At 39.5% G+C, this 26,832-nt stretch overlaps 1 protein-coding gene across 4 annotated transcripts in view; it reads left to right on the plus strand.

The window, feature by feature from the left end:
* The first annotated feature begins 17,358 nt into the window (after positions 1-17,358).
* LOC135092143 (uncharacterized) overlaps positions 17,359-26,832 on the plus strand; it is a 63,569-nt gene continuing 54,095 nt past the window's right edge. For 2 of the 4 annotated variants that reach the window (XM_063990398.1, XM_063990401.1), the window contains exon 1: positions 17,359-17,515. The gene's annotated coding sequence lies outside the window, so the exon portion shown is untranslated. Of the gene's footprint in view, positions 17,516-17,765; positions 17,893-26,832 lie in introns of all 4 variants that reach the window. The other 2 variants (XM_063990399.1, XM_063990400.1) reach the window with 2 other exon arrangements.

A 26,832-nucleotide genomic window follows, 5' to 3' on the forward strand; every position in this document is an offset into this window, starting at 1 on the left:
AGATGGTGTCTGTTCTCTGTTTGCCTTTTTTTTCTGTTTCCCTACAGGAGTTGCCATTATAAAGGCCTGGCTCAGGAGTATTCCATAATGTGATCTGGAGAATTGGGGAGAATGAGTTAAAACAGGTGCAAGAATACAAGTACTTAGGGATGTTGATGAGTCCTATTGGGTGTGGAAAGGCAAAGAATGAAAAGATAAGTATGGTAAACCAGTGGGTAGGTCGATTGGGAAGTGCAGCAAGGATGAGAGCAAGTAAATATGATGTGTTGAGAGAAGTGTGGAAGAGTGTGGCTGTGCCAAGTATAATGTATAATATGGATGTGATTGCATGGAATAAAAGTGAAATTGATAAGTTAGAAGTGGGCCAGAATAGAGTAGCAAGGATGGCACTGAGTGCACCAAGGTACACAGCAGTTGAAGCCTTGAGAGGTGATATGGGATGGAGCACATTTAGGGAATGACTCACAAAAGCCATACTTAGGTACAAAATTAGGCTTGAGAGAATGGATGATGCAAGAATAGCAAGGAATGAAAGTGGAAGCAAATGGTGGAAGAGGTGCACAAGAATGACGGACAGGAATGTATTATAAATTGTGTGGGCAATGAGAATGGCTGGGAGGAATCAAAATGAGCGTGAATGGGTGGTAACAAGAGGAGGCAGAGTGGGAGCTGAATGGGATGTGAGGAAATGGAAGAATGAGATAGACAGAGAAGTGAAATGTGTGGGACTGAATGAATGGAAGAATGAGATGGAAAGAAAGATGCTGGAATGGTACAAGGAAAAAGAGGACCCAAGGTATGAAAGGTGGTATGATGGAAGCCTGGGTGGTGATCTTCTCTTCCGAGTGAGGGCACAGTGTATGGATGTAAACGCAAGGAGTTACAGATGGTCTGAGTCCTGCAGCAAAGTGTGCCAGATGTGTGACATGAGAGAGGATGAGACGGTGGAACATGTGGTGCTGGAATGTGTGAAGTATGCCAGAGACAGGAATGAGATGATGCAAGTGATACTGACTGAGTTAGGGCATGATAGGAATGAAAGAGTGAAGAAGACAGGAAAGGAGTGGATGGTGTTGTTGCTGGGACTGTGTAGAGAGGCGAATGAAAGGATGATTGAGGCGGTGAAAGAGTTTCTGGAGAGAATGTGGCGTGCCAGATGTAAGAACAATTAGTGTAGAGTATGTTCGTTTCTCTTTTTATTTTCCCTTCGACAGGAGTTGCTGATCCTAAGGCCAGGAGTATGTTGTGTGGACGAGGCTTGACGAGGAGTACCCACTGATGTCAGCGAACATGGAAGAGAAGAGACTAACCAGGCAAGTAAATGTGTAAAGATTGGCTGTATGAATGTGTGAGGATGGGGTGAGGGCAAATTTGAGGATGTATGCAAGGAGCTCAGGGAGTGGAGGTTTGACTTAGTCGGGCTCACTGAGACTCACCTGAGAGATGATGTACAAATGGAGGGATGCGAGTATATTATGATTGGAAAGGGGCGTAAGATACAGGAAGCACTGGGAGGAGGCGTAGCCCTACTCTACAAGAAAGAAAGAGGACTTAAAGTGGAGGAGATTGATGTGGGGAAGTGTACAAGTAGTGAAGATGTGCTTGCAGTCAGAGTGGAATGCATGGATGGTCGTGGCAGACCACAGAAGGTGGTACTGGTGGTAACGTACATGACTGTCATGGGTGAAAGAGCAGAGAGGGAAAATAGGAGGAAGTATGACATACTTAAGAAAGTTGTGAGAGAGCATGGAGAGGAGAGAGTGCTAGTTATGGGTGACATGAATGCACATGTGGGAATACTGGGGGAACAGGTGAACAGAAATGGTGAAATGCTTGGAGAGTTTGTTGATGAACTGGAACTGGAAAATCTGAATGTTACTTTGGCTGAGGGGCATGTGACTTGGAGTGCAAGAGAGCAATTGACTATGTGTTGGTGAATGGAAGAATGCGTGAAGTTGTGTCACGTATGTGGATAGATGAGGTTGGTTTGGTTGATATTGTGTCTAATCACAACATGCTGGTTGTGGAGTGCTTGATGCAGGGTGGGAATGAAGTGAAAGTGACAAGTAAGAAAAGAAGTGGAGACTGAGAGATGTAGGGTGGGAGAACTTTCAGGTTGATCTGAGTGAGAGAAGCTGGGACGATGTAAGTGTGCATAACATGGAGCATCTGAATGAGAAACTGGTTGAGGACGTGAGGGTTGCTGCTGAGAACCAGATAGGGTTTGTGAGAGTAGGTAGAAGAAAGAATGTAAGTAAACAATGGTGGAATGATGAAATCAGAGCAGCTAGGAAGGAATGAAAGAGAATGAGTAGACAGTGTAGATGGCTGAGGAAAAAGAGGCACGAAACCAATGAGGCAGAGAATGAGTATCAAAATGCATGGGCAGCGTATGTGAAGCAGCAGTGGTTGACAAGACGAATGATAATGAATGCTAAAGTGAAGAGTGAAAGGAGTGTGATTCAATCTTTAAGGGAGAAAGGTATGGAAGGTGGCCGTGAATGGTACAAGTTCATGAGAGGTGAGAATATGTCAGGCAGCATTTGTGTAGAGAGTCTAAAAGTGGATGGTGTAGTTATAACAGAGAAGGAGGGAATCAGGGAGGCAATCAAAGGGTTCTGGGAAGAAGTAGGTGGGGTAGGTGAGATGTTTAGTGTGAGAGAAAGATGTGTGACACTGGAAAGAAAGAATGCAGATGAACTGGATGAAAGAATCAGTAGAGAGGAAGTGGAGAGGTGTGTGAGAAGGCAGAAGAATGGCAAGGTAGCAGGTCCAGATGATATACCCTATGAGTTCTACAAGAATGGTGGGGAGGTAGTGATAGATAGAATGACTGAATTATTCAACCGAGTGTGGGATGAAGAGAGAGTGCCAAGAAAGTGGAATGAGAGCAGAGTGTGTCTGTTGCATAAGGGGGGATTTAAGAGTAAGAATGAGCTGAAGAACTACAGGCCAGTTGCATTAGTGAATACAATAGGTAAAGTTTTCAATGCAGTGTTGAATGAGAGACTGTGTAAATGGATTGAGAGAGCTGGAGTGCTGGGTGAAGAACAGAATGGTTTTCGTGGGGATAGGAGAGCTGAAGACAATATGTTTGTGGTGAATGAAATGATTGAGAAGAAAAAGAAGGATGGGGGTAAATTGTACCTAGGTTTTCTGGATATAGAGAAAGCTTATGATAGAGTGAATAGAGAAATGTTAGGTAGAGTCTTAGAAAAGATTGGATTGAGTGCAAAGAGAGTTAACATAGTGCAAAGTATGCATGTGGACACAAGAGCTAGATACAGATTGAGAAGAAAAAGAAGGATGGGGGTAAATTGTACCTAGGTTTTCTGGATATAGAGAAAGCTTATGATAGAGTGAATAGAGAAATGTTAGGTAGAGTCTTAGAAAAGATTGGATTGAGTGCAAAGAGAGTTAACATAGTGCAAAGTATGCATGTGGACACAAGAGCTAGATACAGACTATGAGACATAGAAACAGACTGGGTGAAGAGTGAGAGAGGAGTTAGGCAAGGCTGTATATTGTCACCAACCCTTTTTAGCCTGTATACAGAGGAGCTAGCAGCCAGGATGAGAAGAATGAATGTAGGGATAAGTGTGGGGAACGATAAAGTATGTGTGCTTCTTTATGCAGATGAAATAGTTGTTATGAGTGAATCGGCAGATGAGCTTCAAAGTTTGTTGGATGTGGTGGATGGCTATGGGAAAGACTTTGGAGTAAGGTTTAGCAGTGAGAAAAGCAAGATAATGATTGTGAATAGGTCAGAGGATGAAAGTAATTTGGTATGGAGACTTGGAGAGAATGAATTGAAACAGGTGCAAGATTACAAGTACTTAGGGATGTGGATGAGTCCTAGTGGGTGTGCAAAGGCAGAGAATGAAAAGATAAGTATGGTAAACCAGTGGGTAGGTCGACTGGGAAGCATGGCAAGGATGAGAGCAAGTAAGTATGATGTGTTGAGAGAAGTGTGGAAGAGTGTGGCTGTGCCATGTATAATGTATGGTATGGATGTGATTGCATGGAATGAAAGTGAAATTGATAAGTTAGAAGTGGGCCAGAATAGAGTAGCAAGGATGGCACTGAGTGCACCGAGGTGCACAGCAGTTGAAGCCTTGAGAGGTGATTTGGGATGGAGCACCTTTAGGGAAAGACTCACAAAAGCCACACTTATGTACAAGATTAGGCTTGAGAGAATGGATGATGCAAGAATAGCAAGGAAGGTGTACCTGTGGAATGAAAGTGGAAGCAAATGGAGTTAGAGATGCATTACATTTGCTTAATGTTATTTCCTGCCTATCTAAAGTTTTTGAATCTATCCTCAACAGAAAGATTCTTAAACATCTATAACTTCACAACCTTCTGTCTGATCATCAGTATGAGTTCTGTCAAGGCCGCTCTACTGGTGATCTTCTGGCTTTCCTTAATGAGACTTGGTCGTCCTTTTTTAGAGATTTTGGTGAAACTTTTGCTGTTGCCTTGGATATATCAAAAGCTTTTGATAGAGTCTGGCACAAAGCTTTGATTTCCAAACTACCCTCCTACGGCTTCTATCCTTCTCTCTGTAACTTCATCACAAGTTTCCTTTCAGATCATTATATTACTGCTGTGGTAGACAGTCACTGTTTTTCTTCTAAATCTATTAACAGTGGTGCTCCTCAGGGCTCTGTCCTGTCATCCACTCTCTTCTTATTATTCATCAGTGACCTTCAAAACCAAACTTGTCCTATCCGCTTCTACGCTAATGATACCACCCTGCACTTTTCCACGTCTTTTCATAGACGTCCAACCCTTCAGGAAGTAAACATTTCATGCAGGGAAACCACAGAACGCCTGCTTTCTGATCTTTCTAAAATTTCTGATTGGGACAGAGCAAACTTGGTATTGTTCAATGCCTCAAAAACTCAATTCCTCCATCTATCAACTTGGCACAACCTTCCAGACAACTATCCCTTCTTCTTCAGTGACACTCAACTGTCCCCCTCTTCTGCACTGAACATCCTCAGTCTGTCCTTTATTTATAATCTGAACTGGAAATTTCACATCTCATATTTAGTTGAAACAGCTTCTATGAAGTTAGACGTTCTGAGACGTCTCTGCCAGTTTTTTTTTTTTTTTTTCCCCATCTACAGGAGTTGCCGATCCAAAGGCCTGGCTCAGGAGTGATCCTGTGCCACCTGTACCATCAAGATCAAGATCAAGATTACTGCATAACTGCATTTTTCTCAGTAGATTTTCCCAGTAGCAGGATGTCTAAGTATTATGATCACTTTCATTTTGGCGGTGAGTGGGTTGCACCTCTCTGCGTCACTCTGTAAGGCTTCCGTCACGTGATCGGTGACGAAGAGAATGCTTGCATGGTCTAAACAATATCTCTTAATGAGTTCTGTGTCACTAAGTTCATTCAATACATCCTTTCTGGATAAACAAAAAAATATAAGTTGTAGATGTTGCGGAGTGGCCATCTTGGCAGAGGAAGCATCAGTTATTACCCACCCAGACATGGTGGATGGGTGTCTGAGAATGGATTAATCTATTTTACATTGATTCCTATGGGAAAAATAGTTTCGGATTCCGAACATTTTGGATTTCGAACGCCATTCAGGAACAAATGAAATTTGAAAACCGAGGTTCTACTATATATTTATATATATATATATATATATATATATATATATATATATATATATATATATATATATATATATATATATATATATATATATATATATATATATATATATATATATATATATATATATATATTTATCCATTATATACTTTTCATTATTAAATGCATAAGCTACATACTGCCTTAGGTTATGGATGTTCCAGAACTGTAAAACCTGGACCTCATTTCAACATGGATGCCTCTCAGTCACAGTAATTGCAGCAAGACCAGAGGACTGCCAAAAATACTTAACATAGAGTCATATCTGGTACTAGATATTGTCTGGATTTCTCAAAGAGAACATGGCTGTCATTTGTTCGACTTCTATTTGTTACTGTCATGCATACTGTTGGCAAGTTACAGCCACTGGAACAATCATGTTTCATACTGCTTAATGTTATTTGCTGTGAAAATGAAGATTTTAATTTTTCCTGCCAATGTGATAACACTATTACAGATGACACCACCGAGAGCCACACACTGTAGGATTCCTCATGCCATCTTCTTGTCTTGAGAACTTCTGCAAGGAGATTTTGGATGATAATAACAAATACCCATTTTCATCATTCTGCAGGAAATGCTTATTGCATGCAATTATGAATGATTTTCTAAGAGTTCTGTGACATTAGTAATTATATGCAAACAAGATTTAATTTGAAGTGTTTACAAAAGAATTAAATGTATTATCATGTTAATAACCTCATTTCATAGCTCTTGGTATTGAATCTTTGAAAACTTCCCCACTTTGAGAAAGGGGACACCATTTCCAGTGCTGAGCCAAGTTGGTACAGTTTGGGAACCACTGCCATGGACAGATAGGTATACTATATAGTTTAGATAAATAGCAGGCATTACTTTTTTTTGTGATTTTATCAGTATTTAAAACTGTTAATTATTCTGTCGTGTAATTCTAAACATTATTTATTATGTCATTGCTTGGGAATATTATTCTATGAGTGGAATGTCACATTTCTCTCTTCATAGTCTTTTTATCAATTGCTATATCTCTTTAAACTAGTTTTCTCCATCTATTTCTTTTCTCTTTGCAGTTAGTCTAAATTCTAATTCACTCATAAATACTCTCTTAAAGGTCCTATCTTGGTATTTTCTTTTGGGGGCTTATGTATTTCTTCCTTCTGTTATTTTACTTTGAGCATATCTTGAAAGTAATTTGTGTTCTTCCTTCTAAGACTTTCCTTCCCAAATGTATGATTTCTTCTTTTATTCCCATATATTAATTCCCTCATGATTTATATTCTACTCAATTTCAGTGAAAAATAGTGATATATTACTATAGTTATGTACAAACATCTGCTGTAAATACCTAGGGAGGGAATTAAATTAAGATAGCACTGTGAGTTTTCTGTTGGGACAATATAAAATGTAAGTTTACACAATGAGTAATGTATAATCTGGGGAGGGGACCACAAATGTTCCCAGGTCAGACTGCCCTTCTGACAATGAACCTAAGTGTCTTGACACACCCCTCAACTTTTTCTTCATTAACTTCTGCAAAATTTGCAGTCTAAGATCCAATTTTCAATCTGTAGAACACCACCTCTCCTCTACTAAACCTCATCTTCTTTTCCTCACTGAAACTCAGGTGTCTGAGGCAACTAACAGTAGCTCCTTTTTCTGTCCCCTCCTACTTTCTCTGTCCTTATTTTCAGTCCAAAGCTGGATGTTGCGTTTATGTGCGCAGTGACTTAACCTGCTCTCATGCCCATGCTCTTGAATCTTCCAAGTTTTCCACCATCTGGCTATGACTAAAGAGTTACTCTCTAACTAAATTTATCTGTGCTGTATACCTCTCACTTAACTCCTCTGACTATAAGAAATTCTTTGACTACTTAACTTCCAAAGTGGAGCACATTCTGACTCTCTTTCCTTTTGCAGAGATCACCAGCTTTGTCTTTCCACCCCCTTCACTGACCGTCCTGGTGAACTATGCTGGAGTATGCTTCACATGTCTGGGTGCTTCACATGTCTGAGGGGGTTCCACTCATACTGCTCTTCTAGACAGGATGGAATCAAAAGCTTTCCATCTCATCAACTCCTCTCCTCTAATTGACTGTCTTCAGCCTTTCTCTCATTACCGCAATGTTGCATCTCTAGCTGTCTTCTACCGCTATTTTCATGATAACTGCTCTTCTGATCTTGCTAACTGCATGCCTCCCCTCCTCCTGTGGCCTCGCTGCATAAGACTTTCTTCTTTCTCTCACCCCTATTCTGTGCACCTCTCGAACACAAGAGTTAACCAGTATTCTCAATCATTCATCCCTTTCTCTGTTAAACTCTGGAACTCCCTGCCTGCTTCTGTATTTCCACCTTCCTATGACTTGAATTCCTTCAAGAGGGAGGTTTCAAGACACTTATCCTTCAATTTTTGACTACCGCTTTGGACCCTTTTATAAGACTGGCATTTCAGTGGGCATTTTTTTTTTTATTGGATTTTTGTTGCCCTTGGCCAGTCCCTCCTACATAAAAAAAAAAAAAAAAACTGCTATCCTCCATGATCTAGAGTCTAGACCGATTGGTGCAACACCCTACTCGTACTTCTGACCATCTTGGAGATATGCCCAACATTCTTGACCTTTTCCAGACCTCTAGTCCTTCTGCATATGCTGTCACCCTCTCTTCTCTGTTGGGCTCCTCCAATCACAATCTCATATCTATATCTTGTCCTATCGCTCCAATCCCTCCTCAGATCCCCCTAAATGAAGGTGCCTCTGGCATTTTCCTTCTGCTAGTTGGGGGTACCTGAGGAGGTATTTTGCTGATTTTCCTTGGAATGACTACTGCTTCCTTGTCAGAGACCCATCTTTGTGTGCCGAGCGCATAACAGAGGTGATAGTGTCTGGCATGGAGGTGTACATTTCTCACTCTTTTTCTCGACCTAATCCTTCCAAACCTTGGTTTAATACAACTTGTTCTCATGCTATACATCATAGAGAGGTGGCCCACAAAAGGTCCTTAAGCCTTCCATCACCAGAATCTCATGCACCTTATATTTCTGCCCAGAACCATGCCAAGTTTGTTCTCCAAGTAGCCAAAAACTCATTCATTAACAAAGTCAAAATCCTTCAAGATCTAACTCCCCTTGTGACTTCTGGCATTTATCCAAAAATATCTCCAGTAACTTTGCTTCTTCTTGTTCTTTCCCTCCTTTCAGTGAAATGGCACCACTGCTATCACATCTATGCCTAAAGCTGAACTCTTTGCTCAGATTTTTGCTAAAAACTCCACCTTGGACAATTCAGGGCTTGTTCCTCTCTCTCCTCCACCCTCTAACTACTTCATGCTACCTATCAATATTCTTCACAATGATGTTTTCCGTGCCCTCGTTGGCCTAAACCCTCGGAAGGCTTATGGACCTGATGGGGTCCCTCCTATTGTTCTCCAAAACTGCACCTCTGTGCTTGCACCTTGCCTAGTCAAACTCTTTCAACTCTCTGTCAATGTCTACCTTTCCTTCTTGCTGGAAGTTTGCCTACATTCAGCCTGTTCCTAAAAAGAGTGAGCATTCTAATCCCTCAAACTACTGTCCTATTACTTTAATTTCCTGCCTATCTAAAGTTTTTGAATCTATCCTCAACAGAAAGATTCTTAAACATCTATAACTTCACAACCTTCTGTCTGATTGTCAGTATGAGTTCTGTCAAGGCGGCTCTACTGGTGATCTTCTGGCTTTCCTTAATGAGTCTTGGTTGTCCTTTTTTAGAGATTTTGGTGAAACTTTTGCTGTTGCCTTGGATATATCAAAAGCTTTTGATAGAGTCTGGCACAAAGCTTTGATTTCCAAACTACCCTCCTATGGCTTCTATCCTTCTCTCTGTAACTTCATCACAAGTTTCCTTTCAGATCATTCTATTGCTGCTGTGGTAGACAGTCACTGTTTTTCTTCTAAATCTATTAACAGTGGTGCTCCTCAGGGCTCTGTCCTGTCATCCACTCTCTTCTTATTATTCATCAGTGACCTTCAAAACCAAACTTGTCCTATCCGCTTCTACGCTAATGATACCACCCTGCACTTTTCCACGTCTTTTCATAGACGTCCAAACCTTCAGGAAGTAAACATTTCATGCAGGGAAGCCACAGAACGCCTGCTTTCTGATCTTTCTAAAATTTCTGATTGGGACAGAGCAAACTTGGTATTGTTCAATGCCTCAAAAACTCAAGTCCTCCATCTATCAACTTGGCACAACCTTCCAGACAACTATCCCTTCTTCTTCAGTGACACTCAACTGTCCCCCTCTTCTGCACTGAACATCCTCAGTCTGTCCTTTATTTATAATCTGAACTGGAAATTTCACATCTCATATTTAGCTGAAACAGCTTCTATGAAGTTAGACGTTCTGAGACGTCTCTGCCAGTTTTTCTCACCCCTCCCCACACCTGTTAACTCTTTACAAGGACCTTATCATCCATGCATAGAGTATGCTTCACATGTCTGGGGGATTCCACTCATACCGCTCTTCTAGACAGGGTGTAATCAAAAGCTTTTCATCTCATCAAGTCCTCTCCTCTAATTGACTGTCTTCAGCTTCTCTCTCATTGCCGCAATGATGCATCTCTAGCTGTCTTCTACTGCTATTTTCATGCTAACTGCTCTTCTGATCTTGCTAACTGCATGCCTCTCTTCCTCCTGCGGCCTCACTGCATAAGACTTTCTTCTTTCTCTCACCCCTATTCTGTCCACCTCTCTAATGCAAGAGTTAACCAGTATTCTTAATCATTCATCCCTTTCTCTGGTAAACTCTGGAACTCCCTGCCTGCTTCTGTATTTCCACCTTTCTATGACTTGAATTCCTTCAAGAGGGAGGTTTCAAGACACTTATCCTTCTATTTTCAACTACCACTTTGGACCCTTTTCTGGGACTGGCATCTCAAGTGTTTTTTTTTTTTTACTGGATTTTTGTTGCTCTTGGCCAGTGTCCCTCCTACATAAAAAGAAAAAAGAAAAAAAAATAAGCATCTTACAGGCTGTTCCACAAATGAACACCAGGATCCCCAAGATCCAAAGTCCTGCAGTTCCTTTTACTGAGGATGGATTTGCAGAATTAATGAATCATGAAGACATCCTACTTATGGTAGGCCTGGATGTGGGTAGATGTGGAAGGTGGTGGCTGGAATGAACACTGCTGCCTTTAATTCTGCGGCATTAAGTTGTCTCACCCAAACCACATATTGAGCACCAGTTGTTGCTAACCTAACCATGGCATAAATCCCTGTTATCTCGCCTGGTTTTAATTACAATTTTTTTTTTTTTTTATGTAGGAGGTTTACTGACCAAGGGCAACAAAAATCCGATAAAAAAAAATGTCCACTGAAATGCCAGTCCCATAAAAAGGGTCCAAAGCGGTTGTCAAAAATTGAAGGATAAGTGTCTTGAAACCTCTCTCTTGAAGGAATTCAAGTCATAGGAAGGTGGAAATACACAAGCAGTCAGGGAGTTCCAGAGTTTACCAGAGAAAGAGATGAATGATTGAGAATACTGGTTAACTCTTGTGTTAGAGAGATGGACAGAATAGGGGTGAGAGAAAGAGAGAAAGGTGAGAGAAAGTCTTGTGCAGTGAGGCTGCAGGAGGAGGGGAGGCATGCAGTTAGCAAGATCAGAAGAGCGGTTAGCATGAAAATAGTGGTAGAAGACAGCTAGAGACACAACATGGCGGCGATGAGAGAGAGGCTGAAGACAGTCAGTTAGAGGAGAGGAGTTGATGAGACGAAAATCTTTTGATTCCACCCTGTCTAGAAGAGAAGTATGAGTGGAATCCCCCAGACATGTGAAGCATACTCCATACATGGACGGATAAAGCCCTTGTACAGAGTTAGCAGCTGGGGGATGAGAAAAACTGGCGGAGACGTCTCAGAATGCCTAACTTCATAGAAGCTGTTTTAGCTAGAGATGAGATGTGAAGTTTCCAGTTCAGATTATAAGTAAAGGACAGACCGAGGATGTTCAGTGTAGAAGAGTGGGGACAGTTGAGTGTCATTGAAGAAGAGGGGATAGTTGTCTGTAAGGTTGTGTCGAGTTGATAGATGGAGGAATTGAGTTTTTGAGGCTTTGAACAATACCAAGTTTGCTCTGCCCCAATCAGAAATTTTAGAAAGATCAGAAGTCAAGCATTCTGTGGCTTCCCTGCATGAAATGTTTACTTCCTGAAGGGTTGGACGTCTATGAAAAGACGTGGAAAATTGCAGGGCGGTATCATCAGCGTAGGAGTGGATAGGACATGAAGTTTGGTTTAGAAGATCAATAATGAATAATAAGAAGAGAGTGGGTGACAGGACAGAACCCTGAGGAACACCACTGTTAATAGATTTAGGAGAAGAACAGTGACCGTCTACCATAGCAGCAATAGAACGGTCAGGAAGGAAACTTGAGATGAAGTTACAGAGACAAGAATAGAAGCCGTAGAAGGGTAGATTGGAAATCAGAGGTTTGTGCCAGACTCTATCAAAAGCTTTTGATATGTCCAAGGCAACAGCAAAAGTCTCACCAAAATCTCAAAAAGAGGATGACCAAGACTCAGTAAGGAAAGCCAGAAGATCACCAGTAGAGCGGCCTTGATGGAACCCATACTAGCGATCAGATAGAAGATTGTGAAGTGATAGATGTTTAAGAATCTTCCTGTTGAGGATAGATTCAAAAATTTTAGATACGCAGGAAATAAAAGCAATAGGATGGTAGTTTGAGGGATTAGAACAGTCACCCTTTTTAGGAACGGGCTGAATGTAGGCAAACTTCCAGCAAGAAGGAAAGATAGATGTTGACAGACAGAGCTGAAAGAGTTTGACTAGGCAAGTTGCAAGCATGAAGGCTCATGGACCCCATCAGGTCCATGAGCTTTCTGAGGATTTAGGCCAGCAAGGGCATGGAAAACATCATTGCGAAGAATTTTAATAGGTAGAATGAAGTAGTCAGAGGGTGGAGGAGAGGGAGGAACAAGCCCAGAATCGTCTAAGGTAGCGTTTTTAGCAAAGGTTTGAGCGAAGATTTCAGCTTCAGAAATAGATGTGATAGCAGTAGTGCCATCTGGTTGAAATAGAGGAGGGAAAAAACAAGAAACAAAGTTATTGGAGATATTTTTGGCTAGATGCCAGAAGTCACAAGGGGAGTTAGATCTTGAAAGGTTTTGACACTTTCTCTTAATGAATGAGTTTTTGGCTAGTTGGAGAACAGACTTGGCATGGTTCCAGGCAGAAATATAAAGTGCATGAGATTCTGGTGATGGAAGGCTTAAGTACCTTTTGTGGGCCACCTCTCTATCATGTATAGCACGAGAACAAGCTGTGTTAAACCAAGGTTTGGAAAGTTTAGGTCGAGAAAAAGAGTGAGGAATGTACACCTTCATGCCAGACATTATCACCTCTATTATGCGCTTAGCACACAAAGACGGGTCTCTGACACGGAAGCAGTAGTCATTCCAAGGAAAATCAGCAAAATACCTCCTCAGGTTTCCCCAACTAGCAGAGGCAAAACACCAGAGGCACCTTCGCTTAGGGGGATCCTGAGGAGGGATTGGAGCGATAGGACAAAATACAGAGATGAGATTGTGATCGGAGGAGCCCAACGGAGAAGAAAGGGTGACAGCATAAGCAGAAGGATTAGAGGTCAGGAAAAGGTCAAGAATGTTGAGTGTATCTCCATGATGGTCAAGAATACGAGTAGGGTGTTGCACCAATTGCTCTAGATCGTGGAGGATAGCAAAGTTGAAGGCTAGTTCACCAGGATGGTCAGTGAAGGGAGAGGAAAGCCAAAGCTGGTGGTGAACATTTAAATCTCCAAGAATGGAGATCTCTGCAAAAGGGAAGAGAGTCAGAATGTGCTCCACTTTGGAAGTTAAGTAGTCAAAGAATTTCTTATAGTCAGAGGAGTTAGGTGAGTGGTATACAGCACAGATAAATTTAGTTTGAGAGTGATTCTGTAGCTGTAGCCAGATGGTGGAAAACTCGGAAGATTCAAGAGCATGGGCACAAGAGCAAGTTAAGCCATTGCTCACATAAATGCAACATCCAGCTTTGGATTGAAAATGAGGATAGAGAAAGTAGGAGGGAACAGAAAAGGGGCTACTGTCAGTTGCCTCAGACACCTGAGTTTCAGTGAGGAAAAGAAGATGAGGTTTAGAAGAGGAGAGGTGGTGTTCTACAGATTGAAAATTAGATCTTAGACCGCGAATGTTGCAGAAGTTAATGAAGAAAAAGTTGAGGGAGGGGTGTCAAGACACTTAGGGTCATTGACAGAAAGGCAGTTTGACCTGGGGACATTTATGGTCCCCTCCCCAGATGGGGACTCTGAGGCTGGTATAAGATTCGCCATAATAATTTTGAAATTTTTGAGTGAAGGGTGTGTGTGTTATTAGGTGCTTGTAGTTTTGTGTGGAGGAAGAGAGTTGTCTTTAGAGGGCAGGCTGTGACTGCTCCCTTGTGTTGTGAGACACAAAGGGAAACGTTCAGTGAGGTCACAGCTGGGTTTAATGATAAGTTCACAGCACCCCCTGAACAGTGCTTTAGACCTTACTGGGAGTAATTATTGTTTCGGCAGGTGTCTACTGCCTCCAATATGCTTTTCAGCCATTCTTTTGTGAGGTGGTCAGCTGCTGCCCTGTGAAACACTATCATGGTTAGCCCTTTGCAGAGTTTTTAGGAACAGATGCCAATACATATATAGATCCAGGATCAATCAAGAAAGCTACTTAGTGTGTAGTGATTTTGTATCTTTGGAACTCTAATGATTGTTTACCTCTGTGCTCTCAAATTTATGAGCATGTGATTCTTTTTATTTTTAACTTTATAACAGGAGAAATACTACTCTTTAACCATTGCTATATCAATTTGGCTTAGAAAATTTAGTTTCTATTGTATTTCAAGAAAAGATTGTCCTGAAGGTATGATGAAGTAATGCATGGTCTGTCCTTTGACAGGAGATCATGTAAGAAACTTCATGTGAGGAATGACATCTATATAGATCATATAGATTCGTGTCATGTAGAACATGGAATGTTCATTAATTGTATTAGTGCTTGCTCTGTATAGGGAAATGTATTGCTAGTAACACTGCATATGTTGAATGAACCCAATAAAGTGAAGTGTGTTTATTTTATTTTATTTATTTTTGTTTTTATTATGCGGTGCACAACAGCTTTTGGGAATGTTCCCTGCCATTTCAACTTTTCATTACTGTACAGAAAACCTTTTATATGGAGGTATTAATTGTTGCTTTAATGACAGTGTATATGTGCCATGTGATAAGTGTGTGTCTTGAGTGTGTATTCTGGATACATGTGGATGTATGGAAGTTATTCTGTCTTGATGATAGCTGGAACCTTGATTTTCGAACTTAATTAGTTCCTGAATGTTGTTCGAAATCTGAAATGTTTGAAAACTTAAACTTTTTTTTACCATAGGCATCAATGAAAATAGATTAATCTGTTCTAAGACACCTGTCCACCATGTCTTAGGACCTATTTCACAGTCGTTTCCTGTTGTTGTGATCATTACCAGTGAGTGGTGTTGTCCACTACCAACAACAAATCCTATTTCACAGATGTTTTTCATAGCATTGTTTGTTTTAGAACCTTTGGTAGCGCTGGCTTGGGCAGGGCCTCCCTAATGGAGGTTATCAGTGCATTTATTTCTTGCAAATGTCACAAGTTCTTATCCTCTTGTACCTATATTACTTCCTAAACTTCATATTGAAATTATTTAACAATACAACAACATTTTGTAATAATATGATGATATTTAAGAATTTGGATGGCGGCGCAAACTAACTTCAGCTGATGAAAACTTCACTATCTGCCACCCTTATTTCATCTGCTACGCCTCCTTGGTTAAAAACTGTAATAATTCTTACATATGCATAGGGTGAATGGAATTTGTCTCCTAAGAGAAATATTAGATAATATTGAAATAACAACACCATTTCCACCATAGGGCTAGGCTTGCTTCTGTTAGGCTAGGTTTAGATTAATTCAGCTCGTTAATTTAATTTCAATGGGTAGATCAAGATTAAAAAAAAAAAAAATGCCGAGAAATGAAGTCACGCAAAATTAGTAGGCTAGGGCTATTTCCATAAAACCTGAAATATTTAAATCTAACATTGTATGTGAGGAAGAGAGAAATAAATTATTTATTATGTGCTTAGTTGGCATACGCAGAGTTTGGTGAATGTTAGACAAATATTCAAAGGGAAGAATTTAAATCACAAAATGTAACCAAGTTTGCAGTAGATGGATATAGCGTGGTGAAGGCACCAGTGGTGTGTTTCCGTTTTCCATGCCTTTCTCTCTTTTAATGCTAGCGTGGTCAGTTCTTTTGTCATGAATTGACTCATTTTGTCTAATAAGGGGGCTCCAGCATACCAACATTACTGAATCGGAGGTATTTGTTTTGTTATGATCGTTCCCGATTTGGGGATCACGGAAGCCACGAAAACAATGAGTATGAAATCAGATCGAGATGTTAGTAATGCCTGTTACCAGGTTGGTAAGGCTCTTGTTTGGGAAAATTACCAAGCAACAGTGAAATTGGCCCTTAGCAGGTAATGCTCCTACTGCTAAGATGGCCACTCCACAACATCAGCTTAGAAAATTTTTAACCAGAAAGGATGTATAGAATGAACTTACTGACACAGAACTCATCTAAAGATATTATTTAGATCATGCAAGCATTTTTTTTTTTTTTTTTTGTTACCAACCAAGTGAGGGAAGCCTTATTTATGTGCTCGGTTGGCATATGCAGTTTGGTGAATGTTAGACGAATATTCTGAGAGAGGAGCAACCCACTCACCATCAAAATGAAAGTGTTCATAACACTTAGGCACCTTGCCACTGGGAAAATGCAGCTGTGCAGTAGTGATGGCATTGTGGATCATGGAGAGAACCACAGGAGGTTCGGGGTTACTCCTGAGCGCCGAACCTTGTTTGTTTAACATAGAGGTTCTTCAACAAGATCATATTTAACTTCAAAGATTTAATTACTGTCTTACCCTCTGTGTCTCTCCTCCAAATATATAAAAACGAAGGAAATATTTATAGAAATTATAAATTAGTAATAAATAGAAGCTTTTGCTACATTTTCTAGTATTTAAAATCAAGTAACTTTGTTCGAAAACGATTATGGTGCGCCAACCGAAGCAACCGAGTTAAAATTTTTGTTCGAAAACTGAGTTATTCGGATTTGTTGTTGTTATTATGATTATGATTATTATTATTATTATTATTATTATTATTATTATTATTATTGTAGTTTTAATAATAATAATAATAATAATAATAATATATTATTATTATTATTATTATTAATATTATTATTATTATTATTATCATTATGTAATAATAATAATAATAGTAATAATAATAATAATAATAATAATAATAATAATAATAATTATTATTATTATTATTATTATTATTATTATTTTTTTTTAATAATAATAGTAGCAATAATACCGTTACTGTATTAATATTTTTTTCAATTTTTTCAGTACATCTGTTACATACATAGGATATTAATTATTTGACTTTATAACTCATAATAAAGTAAAAAAAAAAATGTGGTTATATTCATTTACCTTATGATAACATTCGTAAAAGAAAAGAAAAAAAAAATGGGGGTGGGGGGTAAAGTACTTAAGAAACCCCTGGAAATGTTTTCTTTGAATTTACTCGTCACCGACAGGTTGCAGCACCGCCGCTGTCCTCCAAAGTATAACCACATTACTAGTTCCTTATAAGCTCCGTGTTTTGGTCCTTGTAGTCAGAACAGCCACCCTCGACGCGACTGTAAAATCATTCATTGGCCAACAAAGGTGTGCAGTGTGTATGCGGGATACTGGACACGGTAAGAGTGAGAGTGCTGGGATTATAGGTTTGTGTCAAGTGGTTCCGCATAGAATGTAAGAGAGAAAACGTGTGTCATGAGCTGTCAAGTGAGAGACAACGTGGTGGTGTGATGGCCTTATGTCTTGTGGAATGAATTGTATCCTTTCATGGTATCAGAGTTGTCCATGTATCCTTTCTTTAACTTGAGTAAAAATGCAGCTATTTCTTTACAGCAGTAGTAGAGTAAAAATGCAGCTATTTCTTTACAGCTACTGCTCCAATCCTTTCTTGCAAAAGATCTTCCCCACCCCCTCTCCCTCAGCAAGCCTGCGGGTGTTTGGGTGAAGCCAATATGAGCGAAATTTGTCCTTCTAAAAAGGGTCTATGGGATTTCAGGTAAAAATTTACAATACATAATCGTTCTCTCCTTTCCCTCAAGAAGTTTGTGGGACCTGTGGGGAATCAGGGGTTTTGGGAGGGGGAGGGACTCGAAGAGTGAGGTTTTATGGTGGGGCAAGCCAAATTGGGGCAAATTTGGACATTCGTGAAAAATCTAAGGATCAGACGCCGGATTTTGACAAGTGGGGAAATTTCTAACCCAATTGGAGGGGCTTAAGAACACTAATCTAACCAACCATTACCTAATTTAACCTAACCTAATCTATCACTACCTAACATAACTCAGGGGCTTTGACCCCTTAGGCCTTTAAGGAGACTAACCTAACCTAGCATTACAAAACCTAACCTGACCTATTTGTACCTAACCTAACCTTTCATTACCCAACCTAAGCTAACATAACTGTAGGGCTTTGCACCCTTAGACAAGTCCCCCTCCCTTAAGGAGACTAACCTAACCTAGCATTACTTACCTAACTTAACCAGTATGTACTGCTTCAGTCACATGCTATTCTTCACAGCTGGCATCTGAAATCATCTTATGCTAAGAAATCATATACATCATATACTATCAAATCATATACTAAGAAATAAGATCCATTAACACTCACTAATTGAGGAAAACTTCAAGGTTGTGAAGATAAAAGCTGCTATTTTCTAAGGCATATCAAGAAACATAGATCACAATCTTCCAAACTTTCCATGATGATGGCTTGAGTCAAACTGGCATGGCACTGTGACACCCTCCCTGGTGGGGCAGTGCAGAATAATACCCTCGTAGTGTCCTTTATATATCTTGCAAATAAAATGTGCCTCATAATAAAATGTTCTTAATAAAATGTTTATTGTTTATTAGTTTTGATACAACAAACAAGCAGAGCTTATGTATAGACAAAAAAAAAAAAAAAAAAAAAAAAAAAATATATATATATATATATATATATATATTTCACTCACATATGAACTACTTCCTGAGCTAGATAGGAAGTGTTCCACGGTTTAGTGTTTCAAAGGAGCCATACTGTTTTCAGTACATATTTGTGAGTTAGGTATAGGAGGGCACTGTCTAAAACTTTTATGGAAGTACATTACAGCAAGTATACTATAACATCATGTCAGTCTTCAATGGCAAAGTAATGAGGCATTATTATAAACATTAATATTTCTTCAGATTTTGAAATACCTCAATACATACAAAATGTTCCTAGATTATGGAATGCATTTTATTGTTTTTATATAAATTAACATCCCTTCCCCCTGATAGGTTACTAATCTAACCTTTTCAGGGAGACTGAGCCCCCACTGGGACCACCCAAAAAGATTACTAGTCCAATCTTACCTCACCTATCCTAACCTAACCAGGTGATGATCCCCCCCCTCCCATCCCAAAGGTTCACTGATCTAACCCAACCTAACCTAAGAATTAAATGAGAAATCAAGTTTGCTTACCTGTAGAAACTGGAAAAAGGAAACAGGAAATGTAGATGATTTATATGACAATACTCCTGCTTCAGTTGTCTTGTTTAGCACAAGAACAAATGGCTTAAGCCTAAGGAACAAAATCTTGAACACTTCTTATTTGCAAGGGATATAGAAGTGAGAGAAGGGGGTGTCTGGAGCTACAATAGCCATACATAAAAAATAAGATGATTTATTGGAGAAGTACTATATGATTTCAAGAATAACAAGGATGCCAAGGAAATAAACGACATGTTATACAGAATGTGATGGAAAAAAAGAGATTATGGAAAAAGTTAACACTAGAACGAAATTAAAAAAACGCACACACACACACACACACACACACACACACACACACACACACACACACACACACACACACACACACACACACACACACACACACACACACACACACACATAAAAAGAAAAGAAATAGAGACCAAGAAAGATAAAGGGATGCCATTGCAAAGGCTATTATGTACTCTGAAACATCATCTGGTCTGATTTGATTAGCATACTTTTATCCTTCTGCATTTATTACTCTGCTGAATTATGTGATAATAGCTCATACCATGGGTTTGGAATCATTCATGTGTGGAGTGGATTGGTGTGAGGAATTCAGATTTAGTTTGCTGCATATATACCTTTCATATGTGCACCCACTCCCCCATCCCCCTCCCCCCCCAAAAAAAAATGCAAAATCACTACATAAGAGTTACTTTGGGGAATTATCAGTATTATCATCATTAAGGTTGCAAAATTCCCAGACTAAAGTCATGGCCATGGGGACTGAAGGTTGCATTATGGTACTCAGGCAACCTACCCATCAACACTGTGCCCAAAATCATCTATGTGGTATGTTTTAAGAACACATCACTATTGATAATATATAAAGGCAGTATTCATTATTTGAAACTCAAAATTGGCTATATTTGGGTAGTGGCATTCACCCTTGGTTCTTGTACTGCATGCATAGTCTTGGATGCAATGTTGACAGCTAAGTTGCCAGAGTATGATACTTCACCCCTCACTCCCTGTGACCATGACTGTAGGAGGTCATGTTGGGTGGGCGGCTAGATAAATAGGCTAATGGATGTGAGTGGATGGATGGATTGCTTATTGTTTACCTTACTTTAGTGATGGTAAAAAGGCTAAGGAGCTCATAAGGGTGCTTCTTCTCTCAGTATGAGCCTCTGATACAATTGGCATCACAAAAGATGACAAAATGCTCAGTCATTGTCAGAGTCTGCACCATTCAACTAGTTTGATCCAATCGTATGGGAGAGCAAAGCACTGGTAATATGTGACCTGGTAACTCAAGACAGACGGTGGCCATGGGTACACTCACACATCAACAGTTTTAGCATAAATTTGACAGTTGAGTGGTAAGGTGTTTTTCGTGTATACTTTCTTGAGTTGTATATCTTTCTGTATCACCATCCAGTAGCTACTAAACTACCTATTACTGGTGATGAAATAGCATATGTGGTTGCTTTGTGTCAAGGCATAAAAACATTTAAGGAACATTCAATATTACTGGAGTCTGAGAGAGAACTGTGTACCAGTGGATCAAGGGATTTAGAGATGTGATTGAGATCATGATGTCATAAAAATTTCAGAGACCCATCACCAAGAACACAGGAGTTCTTTTCTTTCAATACCTTTGCTGTTAGGCAAGGATTACATTCCATTTCTTTCTTCATAAAGTTCAGGATTCACTGAGCAACTTTCTCTCCTAATAAAGACCTCGCTTAATGTTATGGGGATAGACAGTGTGGCCACCATCTCTGAACCTCTTGAGCCACTATCTGTCTTGAGTTGCCAGGTCAGATATTGTCTGTGCTCCGCTCTCCCATGCAGCTGGATCAAACTATTTGACTGGCAAGCAGACACTGACACAGGCTGAGAATTTTGTCATCTTTTTTGGCACTGCTTGTATATCATACCTATATTTAAAGGTATTGACCTAATGACTGGTCACAAAACTCTCAGGAAAAGTATTCTATTTGTTGATGACTTGCTTAAAATTTTTTTTTTTTTTGTTCAGTATTTTTTTTCAGAAGTCTGAGAATGTGTCTGTCCTCTTGTTCATATGTTTTGTATGAGGATAGGCAGTCATCCTGATAGTATTTCTCTCTTTGCCACTCTCTTGTCAGTTTGTTAGGGACATCTCAATTCACTTCAGTATCTTCCCTCAGATTCTCACTGATTTCAACTTGAATGGTAACCTTTGGTGCAGGATTGTATCAAAGGCCTTGTGACAGTTGAGATAGATGGCATCCACACTTCTCCTTTCATCAAGATTTATTTTTAGTTCCTGGAGATATTATAATAAGGTCCTTTTACTCTCAAACAGTGCTGGTGTTTGCTTAAGAGGTTGTTTCTTTCCAGGAAATCTGTACTTTGTTTGTGAAAGGACAGAGGTAAGGTTGACTGGTCTGTAGTTAAAGTGATTTGTTTTGTCTCCTTTTTTTGAAGATAGGTGTTACTGCTGTCTTCTAGCCCTCTGGAATCTTCCCTGGTTTAAGCAATTCAGTGCTTCTATTATGTTTAGTTCACATTCTTTAAAAAATCTGAGGTATATTCCATTAGGGCCTGGTGAGGAGGATTCTTTCCCTTCTTTTATTACTTGAGCTAGTCATGTGGGTAATGGCACAGTTTGAGATGCCTTCCCCTTGGTGTACTTTAGAACAGTGAAGCAGATTCCTGGGTGGTTCTGCAGTGTATACTCTGAAATTCTGAGTGTAGGAGTTCGCTACTCTCAAGGTTTGTGGTGGTTTCTCAACCATTCTCGTCCTTCAGCCTTGTCACCTGATGGTAGTTTTTACTTTTACTGTATGCATAGAACACCCAGGGGTTGGCCTTGATTTCCTGTGCTCTTCTCTTTGCACCTTTAACAGCTGTGGTTATCATGTTTTATGCTTCACAGCATGATCATATCAAAGCCTGGTTTTTGTTTTCTTGTATCTTTCCCAAACCTTTTCTTTCATCCTTAACTTTTGTTTCACTCATCATCCATCCTCTTATGCTTCAATTTTGTACCTCTTGGTGGTGTAGGTTGCTTAGGAACACAGGATTCCACTACCTGGAAAATCTGAAATTTTCCCACATCTCTGCTACAAATAGGACTTCAAAATCATTCTTCCAGTTTGTATTTAAGAGTAGAATGTTTGCTTTAATGTAGTTTCCCTTGTGAAACATGTACACTACCATCTTCCCGTGTGAAACATGTACACTACCATCCTGAGTGCTGCAATCCTAGAGTTTCATGCTTAGTCCTAAATTCTTACCATCCCAAGTTTATGCTGCTTTGGCAAGTATTGGTCACATTTACCTAACATTGGTGTCAGTTGTATACATATAGTAAACCCTGCCTATCCTGCCTAAGTTAGAGCTGTATCTCTCTCTCTCTCTCTCTCTCTCTCTCTCTCTCTCTCTCTCTCTCTCTCTCTCTCTCTCTCTCTCTCTCTCTCTCTCTCTCTCTCTCTCTCTCTCTCTCTCTGTGAAAGTAGAAACAATCCTGAGAATTGCTAAATGGAATGAGACTGATTGTAAATGAAAATGGAATTATTTGAGAGTAAGAAAGAATGAAGTGAAAATGACAGAACGAATGAGAGGGAGAGAGAGCGAGGTATTATTCCCTTGTTCCCTATCTCTGACAGATAAAGGGGAGGGAGGTTTGAAACAAGATGAAAGAGGAAGGGAAAGGAAGGGAAATAACCAGGGAAGGAGAGTATATGGGGCAAATGGAGGAAGGGTGAAGTAAGAAGATGGGAGAATGGGGAGAAAGTAAAAAGAATAAATATAAGCAGCAAGGTTGAGGAGTGAATGAAGAATTAGAGGGAGAGAGGAAGTTTTGAAAAATAAGTATTCTCTTCCTGTCCTCTTTTTTTTTTTATGTAGGAGGGACACTGGCCAAGGGCAACAAAAATTCAATAAATAAAAAGAAGCCCACTGAAATGCCAGTCCCATAAAAGGGTCCAAAGCGGTAGTCAAAAATTGAAGGATAAGTGTCTTGAAACCTCTCTCTTGAAGGCATTCAAGTCATAGGAAGGTGGAAATACAGAAGCAGGCAGGGAGTTCCAGAGTTTACCAGAAAAAGGGATGAATGATTGAGAATACTGGTTAACTCTTCCATTTGTGAGGTGGACAGAATAGGGGGTGAGAGAAAGAAGAAAGTCTTGTGCAGCAAGGCTGTGGGAGGAGGGGAGGCATGCAGTTAGCAAGATCAGAAGAGCAGTTAGCATGAAAATAGCAGTAGAAGACAGCTAGAGATGCATAAGTGAGAAGGGAACACACAGAGGAAAAATGACAGTGTGGCAATGAGATAGAGGCTGAAGACAGTCAGTTAGAGGAGAGGAGTTGATGAGACGAAAAGCTTTTGATTCCACACTGTCATTTTTCCTCTGTGTGTTCCCTTCTCACTTATGTTCCTTCCGTCCATTTTTCATTCTCATTCAGTCTCGTTCTATTTAGCAATCATTAGGGTTGCTCTCTCTCTCTCTCTCTCTCTCTCTCTCTCTCTCTCTCTCTCTCTCTCTCTCTCTCTCTCTCTCTCTCTCTCTCTCTCTCTCTCTCTCTCTCTCTCTCTCTCTCTCTCTCTCTCTCTCTCTCTCTCTCTCTCTCACACACACACACACACACACACACACACACACACACACACACACACACACACACACACACACACACACACACACACACACACACACACACTACAGAAGAATGTGGAAAATTGAAGAAGAAAATGTAAAAATGTGAGAAAGAATATGTAGCTTAACAGCGATGATAAAGGTGTGTAAGAAAGAAAACAAGTGGGTGGCGATAAAGTAAAACAAGATATCCAGTGCTATAATAGAGATGAAAAAGAGGGAGATGGAAAGAGAAAAAAGAAGACAAAGAACTGAGAAAAGAGGTGACTAAAATAGTGGACTTAAAAAAGAAGTACTGTGAAGAAATTAAGAAACTCAAGGAAGAGAACGAAGAGTTAAAGAAAACTTTGCAAGAGAGAGACGTCAGGGTGGGAAAAGTGAAGGAGTTAGTGACAGAGGAATTCAAAAGTTGGAAAGAAGAGAGATAACAATAACAACAAAAGGTGGACATGGAGGAGATAATAAGGCAACAGTGACAGGAACACAATAAGGATATGGAAAAAACAAGTGATTCAAATAATAAAGAAAAAAGTAATCTTGTGAGAGACATGGTACAGAGGAAGGTGTGTGTGTTGGTATTTGGAGTTAAGGAAAAGAACCTATCCATGAAAACTGCTAGAGAGAAAGAAGTGAAAAGGGCTAAGGAAATTATAGCAGAAGTAGCAGAGGCAGGAGAGGGGATGATTGAACAAATTGAAGAGGTTTACAGGATCAGAAAGTACAAAGAAAATGGAACAAGACCAATGAAAAAGTTTCATGTCACAAACAGCAATGGAACATGTCTTGCAAAGAATAGGAAAATTGGCAGAAGTAGAAGGAATGAAGGAAATATGGATAACAAGAGACATGAACAAAGAAGAGAGAAGTAAACTGAAAGAATTGAGAGTAGAGGCCTGGTCAAATAACAGGGAGAGAACTCAGGAACAAACAAAAAAATTCACCTGGAAAGTTATGGACATGAAAGTCAGGAAAGGGTGGCACAAAGATGCCATGCAAGACCACCAAGCAGAAGTTTAAAGATTATGTATATTAATGTAGATGGTTTGTTGTTGAGCCTATTGGAACTTAAAAGACTACATAAAGAACAATAAACCACATGTGGTATGTTTAACAGAAACCAAATTAAAAGAGGAAATAAAGGTGGGATTTGCAAAGGAAGGATATAGCACATGGAGGAGAGACAGAAAAGGAAAGGGAGGATGAGTGATGATATTGGTAAAAGTGGATATTGTTGTTGAGGAAGTGGAATATAGTGATGGAATGGCAGTAACATTGAGTGTTGTGATTAAGATCAAAGGGAGTGAAAAAAGGAAAATCATTGTGACATACATACCACCTAAAACTAATGCATGGGAGACCAATATATTTAAAATTCTGCAACTAGAAACAAGAAATAGTATAGAGGAAATGATAAGGAAAAGTAAAAAAGTGCTCTTAGTAGGCTACTTCATCACTAAAGGAATTAACTTGGAGATGAAAGTGAAAGAAAATGTTGGGTCATGGAGTGAAGAACTTATGCATACCATGATGGTGAATACAATGAGACAATGGGTAAATGAGCCAACAAGATGCAGAGGAGAAGAAGATCCATCACTGTTGGACTTAGTTGGTCCCAGAAAGTAGACCAAGTATACATTGAGTCCACTGGGAAGAAGTGTTCATGTCATAATAGAAATAGTACCACAGGAGTAAAAAGTGTTGCACAGGAAAGAACAATATAGAAATAGGAAACTTTGCAGAACTTAATAAATTTTATGAAAAAAATTAAATGGAAAGAGCTACTTGAAGGTAAAGTAGTGCAAGAAAATATGAGATATTTTTGAGCAAGTATAGAGAGGGAGTGCAACAGTTTGTGCTAAGTTATAAAGTGAAAATTGGGAAACATGAATGGTATAATGCCAGGTGTGTAAAAGCAAAAAAAGAAAAAGGACAGGGCATGGAAGAAAATCATGAGATAACTGAACAGAAATGCTAGAGAAGAATACAGAAAGGCAAGGAATGAATATAGTAAAATAGAAAGAGAAGAAAAAAGAAACTTAGAAAGTGACATAGTCAGAAAATGCAAGTAGTTTGGGTACCACAGATGGAGGAAGGAGAGAGATGGATGAGACAGCATGGGAAGAAAATAAAGAAGAGTGGATATTCAAGCGATATCAAGAAATGCAGCTTCCTGTATAGAACTACTGAAATCTGGAATGATTTGAAGGAAGAGGTGGTTGTGGCAAACAGTGTACACATGCTTAAAGAGAGACTGGATAAATATGGTTATGGAGGCAGGATAAAATGACCTTTGCCTCTTGCCCCGTACAATACAAGTAGGTAAATACACACACACACACACACACACACACACACACACACACACACACACTCACACACACTCACACACACACACAATGTAATCATTGATGAAAATTATAAGGTGAAAAGATTTAAATATAGTGAAGCTGACTTTGAAAAAATTAAGAAAGCACTTTGTTGCCATGGACTGGAAACGATATATAATTCTGCTGTGGAGAAATTTGTACCTAGAGGAGGAGCAAGATGTAGAAAAGGTAAAGAATGGTTTAATACAAAATGGAAAGAGGCTAGAAATTGTAAGTGAAATGCTTGGAATAGATGGAAGAAGAGGAAAACTGAGACCAGGTGGGAGAAATATATTGATGCTAGAAACAAGTACATTGAGATAATAAGAATGGAGAGAAGAAACTATGAAAGAGATATAATAGATAAGTGTATCAATGAAAGATGAAGAGATCAAGATTGAAAGTTGAAGGAAAAATCTATGAGGATGCACAGGACATGGCGGAGGTTATGAACAATA

Source organism: Scylla paramamosain, chromosome 39 (assembly GCF_035594125.1).
Source record: "Scylla paramamosain isolate STU-SP2022 chromosome 39, ASM3559412v1, whole genome shotgun sequence".
Classification (NCBI taxonomy): domain Eukaryota; kingdom Metazoa; phylum Arthropoda; class Malacostraca; order Decapoda; family Portunidae; genus Scylla; species Scylla paramamosain.